We start from the raw sequence: 7,655 nt of genomic DNA on the forward strand, positions 1-7,655 counted from the left end.
GAACACGGTAGGAGACCTCGGGTGGGCAGTTGCTGCGGCGGTGCACGACGGCGAGCTGTGGCGGTTCTCGGGGTTGCTCAGGGCTACGAGAGAGCGAGATCCAGAGGAGAGGGAGAGGGCTAGACAGTGAGGGGAGAGGCAGGGGAGGTCGGGGACGTCTCCTGGCGTCGCGAGAGGGACCAGGGGGAGAGGAAGCAGGAGGTGGCGTCCGGTGCGTGCGCGGGCGACACGCCTCTGCCTACTGGCAAAGGTTGAAGACGCCGCTTCGGCCTGGTGGGCTGGGCCAACTACAGAGACGGGCCAGGTAAGTGCGCGAGGTAAGTTTCTATCCTTTCTACTTCTTTCTGTTTTTGTTTCTATTTTTGTTTTTCTCTTTGTTTGATTTGTTTTAACTACCAAATCACTTTATAAACTTCTGAAATTCAATATGTAGACTTAGGGAACTAGTCCAGAGCCACATACAAACTTTCAAAATTATTGGACCCATATTTAATATATAATAAATATAAGTCCAATGCAAATAATTATTAGATTAACTCAAATTCCCAAAATAAATATTTCTGACATTCCAAAAATACCGGTTTGAATTTTACCTCTTGCCAATATTTTCACAGAATAATAGGAACATTTTCTTGGACTTATTTGAGAAGATTTTAATGTTGATCATTTTTTTAAAATGTTTCCGAGGCTTTGAAAATTCCCTCAATTCAAATTCCTTGAATTTAAAAAGATGCATGGATGCTCACAAATGCAATTAATTACAAGAAAGATCTAGGGCTGTGATAACTCACCCCCACTAGACAAGAATCTCGCCCCGAGATTCAGGACATGAGGTAAGAAGACAGAGGGGACACAAAACTGACACAGTCTTCATGATCCATGTTGCACTTCATAAGAACGTTGATTCGTCACCATCTTTGTCTCGACGCCTTGCCCTGAGAACTCCATCCAACATGATAACGAGAGGAAAGGAAGAATTTTAGACGATCATCTTGAGGTTCGAGCCACTTAGGGTCATCTCAATGATCATAGGATCAACTCACGGAATGAGACGTAGAAACATCTCTGGAGCTGAGAGGCAAAACATGCATCAGGAGGAACGGAAGAAACAATTTGACGAGGGTTTTCAAGTAGCGAGGAAACAATTACCATGATCCCATAACGGGGCACCTTGGGAGAGGTGACTCGTAGAAATATTCCCTTAAATGGCAAAAGAATTACTTTTGATACAGTGATCATTGAAACTCTCTATACCCGCCTAAGGAAAATCACAATTGATCATTTGAATGAATTCGAAAGAATGGCATACTCAGTTTGGAGAGGAAACTAGAGTTATAGGACAACTCGGCAAATGGAAGGCACATCATTTGATACCAAGGATATAACCTAGTGACTGAGCGTTCTTTCAAGAACTTGAGCATTTCCATATTCATCAAGGTTTTACCAATATCCGTGCCGAGCATCCTGGCAACACATCATACTACCATGATAAACAGTGATGGAGGATGCAGATGCAAAGGAGGACATCACTTTCTCAGATTTTTCCTTAGCAATGCCAAAGAAGCAAATCTGGATGATCGACCGAGAGACATTTAGCACTCCGCTTCTAATGTTCTCCCTGATGTACTAGGTACCACAGTCAATGCTTAAAAGCATCAACATGGCCATCAAGTAAAGGTCGGACTTCGGGAGCACAAAATCCATAAGGAACAACTGGTGGAATAAGTCATACCAAATCCTCATGGAGAAAATGGTCAAATAGTTCAATCAAGATACCATAATGATAGATCTTTCGGCTAGGTGTGTCGGCCAGACATCAACCTTGTCGGGACCTACATCATAGATCTTGGAAAAGTTCCAACCATCATATCTGCCTGAGATTCAGATCTGGTTGGTAACAGGATAATCCAGACCCATCAAGTCTAGAAAGAAAAATGAAAGTTTGCAACACAATTCGACGAGATGGCGTTGCAAGATTCTCTGGAAATGAACTACGATAGCAAGCTCCAAAACATGAGCTGATTCTGCTACATACATGTGAACACGCTGTCCCAGACAAGCATGACCACATGGTAGTTTTACAATGAAACACTACCGAGTTCTGGTTGGGAACCATCAACGAGGATAATGAAGTCCTTGCATAAGGCATGCTCTTAAGAAGGAACTTCTTCTCCTTGAACAAATCAATCAGTGGCTTCGTGTGCTAGGGATACATACAGAATGAAGATGATCAGTCTATCAAACCATAGAATACTTTACACATGCATGACTAACTTGGGATGATTCCAGAGGAAGCAAAACAAACTTTCTCAAATTCATGGCGGCAACTTGCACCTAATGCACGTGAACTTGGAGAAAGTCACTTTTTACACCGAACATATGCTTCATGAGCTAGCATGAAGAAATGCTTTTAAAGTTTCCAACACTAGCTTAATGTTCAACATGAATCATGGACAAGATGAAAATATTGCTGATGGGCTCAACAACAGGTCATCCAAATTTCCATGAAGATGGAATTCCACAATTATGTGAACAAAGCGATAGCATTGGTCAAACCCAAAGAATATAATGGTGTATGCTCGAGGAAACAACCACGAGTAAGACAACATTACGAATATCGTTGGTTCTAATTTGATTTGACGATAGCCCATACTCAAATCAAAGGTTGGATAAGGTGATGGGTCCCATTAACTGATCACGAGGATCAATCGATGAAAATACCAGCTTCCTTCAACACACATACAAGATATCCCTTAGGGATGAGCTAGGTCGGACAAGCTTTTATCTTCCCACTCTCCAAGTTGTTGTTTAGCTTAACCAACTAGCTCAGGGGTATGCAACACAGATTCTTGGAGAAGGGTTGGTTACAAGAAACCAACTTGATCATGAGCTCAACATAACAGTCAGGGGACAACCTGGTGATACTTCCAAGAAGATAGTCGGAAAATCACGAACCACCGATATGTTATTAAGCTTGAGAACAATCTTGCTCTTCAAGTCAAGACGATGTGATCAAGAGAGTGATGGATTGACACAATCCTATCTCATTGACCGAGGAGTGCACCAGGGAAAATGGACTAGGTCGCACGATAAATCTTAGAATGATAATTCAATACCAACACACTAAGAATGAACTATTGTCCATTAACTACCAAGCAACGAGTTGCTTGGAGTATTGATTTCACACATCACAATTCACTTGCGGGCATTCCGGTTATAACAACACGAGGGCCGAGGAATGAATGATGATGGTGAGAAGTACCACTAAATCAATAATTCATAAGAGGTGGTGCAATTCTTATGACATTCTTGATAAGAAAGAAGGTGACACTCCACGGTAGAACAGAGCAAATGCTAGATTCGCATTTTGATCTGCGGATTACAACTGCTTTGACCCAATCCTAGAAATGGATAAGGTACTGGAGTTTGTTTCTCCTAGTCATTCTGAAATAGAACGGCTCGACGGACCACAAGAATAATAAGCATCGATAACACGAATGCACACATACTCTTGGCTATCAACTGATAGAGGATGGTCGGAATACAACTGAAGGGAACAACTCAGGGAACATATAATTTTCTAAGTTGTGGATGCATAGATTAGTATGTCGAGCAAAGCTCAACATTTCTTCCGGACAACCCATGCAGAAAGGTAGGTTTGGCAGATTCACAATGCAGAATGGAGAACTCATCAAGAGCACCCTGGTTGTGATCTTTTGGTTCAAATAACTTCTGCCATAAGCGGTTCGTAGTATTTGGAAGAAGGAACTACCACAGACCTCGAGGACGATCGCAAAGGTTACTAATATCTTAAGGGAACTAGCAAATACTAACAACATGAAGTAGGGTGAATCTCGGGTTCAGGAAGCCAGGAATAGAATACCTACTAACTAATAACATCACGGGATGCTTTCGGGAATGATGGCCAGAATCATCACACTAAAACACCAAACATGGATGGAATACCAGGTGGTTCTCTAAGATGCCTAGGTCATATTAATAGGTCCACATATACATCGAGGCAACGGAGTACCTTAACTCGACGATTAGTGTGATTAATCTGGCCCAAGGTAACATCAAGAACGGAAGAAGGAATTTGCAAATGCATCAGACTATTTAGAAACCTAGGATGACTCGGACAAAATAACGGCTGTAAATGCTCAAAAGATTTGAGACATCCTACAAAAATGGTGGCATAACCACTCAGAAGCACAATATCAAGGTTCTGAGATCAACTAACAACACACGGAAGTAGTAGGAACTGAACTGGGGCTTAAATCCAACAATCTTATAAGTCTATGGATTAGTAACACGTCATCCTGATAGATAGATGAGAAGGCCTAGTTCTTAATCCCCGTAGAAGAGAAGAGGTTGACTCAGATCAGAAGGGCATAAGGTAAAGGAGTAAAACGAGCCTTACGTTCCCTTCCACAATCAATTCCCTTATATAACTAAAGCATTTCTAGACACAACTTCGACCAGTTTGGCTTGGTAATCCTACAGGCAGTCAGGCTCTGATACCAAAGCTGTCAGGACCCCGATCCTAAGTCACACCGATCTAGCATGTAACACATCATATCACTTTGCGGCCTCACGCACGGTATTCCCACGGGTGCCACCTTACCTGGCCCGGGACCGTTTGCGCCTTTTGGCTCATGTATATGATAGTGTCGCTAGCATCCATATGACAAAGAACCCGGGCCGACATGGCTAGTCGTGAACCCAAAGTGGCACTAACCCATGGGGACATGCATACATGAATCAACCTCGAGCATGTCGGTCAACAGCGTGTGAATCCGGGCTGTAGCACTGGGCCAACAGGACTCCGGTAACCCGGGCTGTAGCAGGCTAGGCAGGACTCCGGATGTCACCGCATGACATTTCCCCGAAGGGACAGACACAGGAACGAAGTGAAACACATGCCGGCCAGTCAAGTGTCCTGAGCAGTAGTGCTGGGCTAGCAGGACTCCGGTGAACCGGGCTGTAGCGGACTACTATGGCTCAAGGAAGCACTAGACTACATTTCCCCATAAGAGAGGCTGCCGAGGATAAACAACTAGATTGTCGGATCCCACACATACCAAGAATTTCAATCATACACACAATATGCTCGATATGTGTAAATACAACATGGCATCACAACAAGACTCTACGACTCAAGTATTTATTCATTAGGCTCCGAGGATCAAGATATTACAAACATGGGTCTCATGACCCAACATTCAGAGCATACAAGTCAAAGCACAAGCGGAAGCTTAACATGTCTGAGTACAGACATCTACAAATGAAAAAGGCTGAGAAGCCTGACTATCTACCAGACCCTGCCGAGGGCACAGATCGTAGCTGAGGTATCAAGCTAAACGTCGAAGTCCACACGGAACTACTAGCGAGACTGACGTCTCTCTGCAAAACATAAAATAGGCAAACGTGAGTACAAATGTACCCAGCAAGACTTACATCAGAACTATCTACATATGCATCGGTATCAATAAAGGGGGTGGTGGAGTTTAACTGCAGCAAGCCAGCTTTGACTCAGTGGCTAACCTGAACTACAACTACAAGTAACTCTTTTGAGGTGGCGCACACGAGTCCACATATTCACCATACCAATACACCACTATGGATCCACTCCCGGCTTCCTATGAGAACGCCATCCATAGCACTCACGCTTATCTTGCGCATTTTAGAGTATCCACTTTCACTTGTCTATGAACTGATATAGGCAACCCAGAAGTCCTTTTCCGTTGACACGGCTATTCGAATAGATGATGTTAACCCTGCAGGGGTGTACTTCTTCACATACGCTCTCGCTAGTTACCACCATGTACACATCGTGTATCTCGACAACCTTCAAGCGGAAGCCTAGCGAGGGAGTCGGCCACGACCTGACTAAGCACACAAGTCTCTAGTCCAGGTTTATCGCCTATTCGGGTTCCATCCGCAAGGAGATCCGGCCGGGGTTTCACTCACGGCCCCAAACGATGTGAGCAGGGTTCCCAAGCCCACCAACCGGGTGCCACTTGGTACACCGTGCCACTGTGCCTAGTCTGTCCCAAGCCACCTGTACCGGGTGCCACTTGGTAGACTACTAACACTACCTACAAACACCAGAAACTAGTTGCAACTCCTGGATAGAGATCAAGTTGATTAATAAGTCGAGAGAGCTTGGAGCGCCCAGAGCCCAATGTGTGGTAGTAACTATTCATGGATCACAAACACAGAACTCAGTTCCTGAGGACGGTTTCAATGAGACAACCCACCATGTACTCCTACATGGCCTATCACCGCTACCTTTACCAAATCGTGTTCACACACTTAGCGCTCAATAGTAGGACATGTTCACCACATTCCAATTCATCCCCGATGAATCAGACCTGACTCAACTCTAAGCAGTAGCAGGCATGACAAACAAGCATGAATGAGTAGGCACATCAAGGCTCAAACAACTCCTACTCATGCTAGTGGGTTTCATCTATTTACTGTGGCAATGACAGGTCATGCAGAGGAAAGGGGTTCAACTACCGCAACATGTAAGTTGAATCGTTGTTGTCCTAATGCAGTAAAAGAGAGCAGGAGCGAGAGAGTGGGATTGTATCGGAATGAACAAGGGGGTTTTGCTTGCCTGGCACTTCTGAAGATAATAATAGCTCTTCATCGGTGTCATTGATCTCATCGTCGTAACACGCCTACCGAGAGGGCACAAGCACCGACAATAGAGAAAGAACACAATCAATGCAATGCAACAATATGATGCATGATCATGACATGGCAATATGCTTGTGTTTGAGCTAATGCAACTAGAAACCATATTAAATGAAGTTGGTTTGAACCCAAGGTTCAAAACCAAACTCCACATGTGGATATTCAAATGTCATTTATTTGGTTTGCCCTAAACAGTAGTCATAAGTTGTTCTAACATGCATGAAAATGCCATAATCAGATTCTTTGGATTTTTCTGATCATTTTTCATATATAACTTAATTCCATTGGAGTTATAGATTATTTTCTATGAATTTTTGAAGTTAGTATCGATTTTTTGAATTTCCTGGTTATTTCAAATTCGAATAAATCCAGAAAACAGTTTACTTCATCAGCATGACATCATGCTGACGTTCCCAGGTCAACGGGCGGCCCAGGTTAAGCTAACCTGTGGGTCCGGCGTGTCAGCGACTAACCTAACTAACTGGGTTAATTAGCGTTTTAACTTAAGCTAACCTAGGTTAATTAGGCGGGCTGGTCCCGCATGTCAGTGACCCAGGGGGGGTCAAACCCCCGGTCAAAAAGGGTCAACCCCACTGGCGGCTTGACGCTGGCAACGGCAAACACGGTGGAGTGCTGCGGGGTTGCTTCTCCGGCGGCTAAACATGCGGCGGAGGGCACCAGGATGGATCCCTGGTTCGCCCGCATCAGGGGGGTGGTCGCGGTGGGCGTGGGTGTCACCGGAAGCAGGCCGGTGACTTGGTTTGGCGGCGGCAGCGGCTCAGGTGCGGCAGCAGGCAGGGCTAGAGCTCGAGCGCGAGGGGGGAAACAGGGGAGAAAGAATGCGGGGCTCACAGTGATTGCAGAGGCGTCGACAGTGAGGTCGGGGAGGCCCTCACGACGACGAAATCGACGGCGGCATCCAGCAGTCGAAGGTGGAAGACGGTCACGAGCCC

The sequence above is a fragment of the Triticum dicoccoides genome, chromosome 3A (assembly GCF_002162155.2).
Source record: "Triticum dicoccoides isolate Atlit2015 ecotype Zavitan chromosome 3A, WEW_v2.0, whole genome shotgun sequence".
NCBI classification, from domain to species: Eukaryota; Viridiplantae; Streptophyta; class Magnoliopsida; order Poales; family Poaceae; genus Triticum; species Triticum dicoccoides.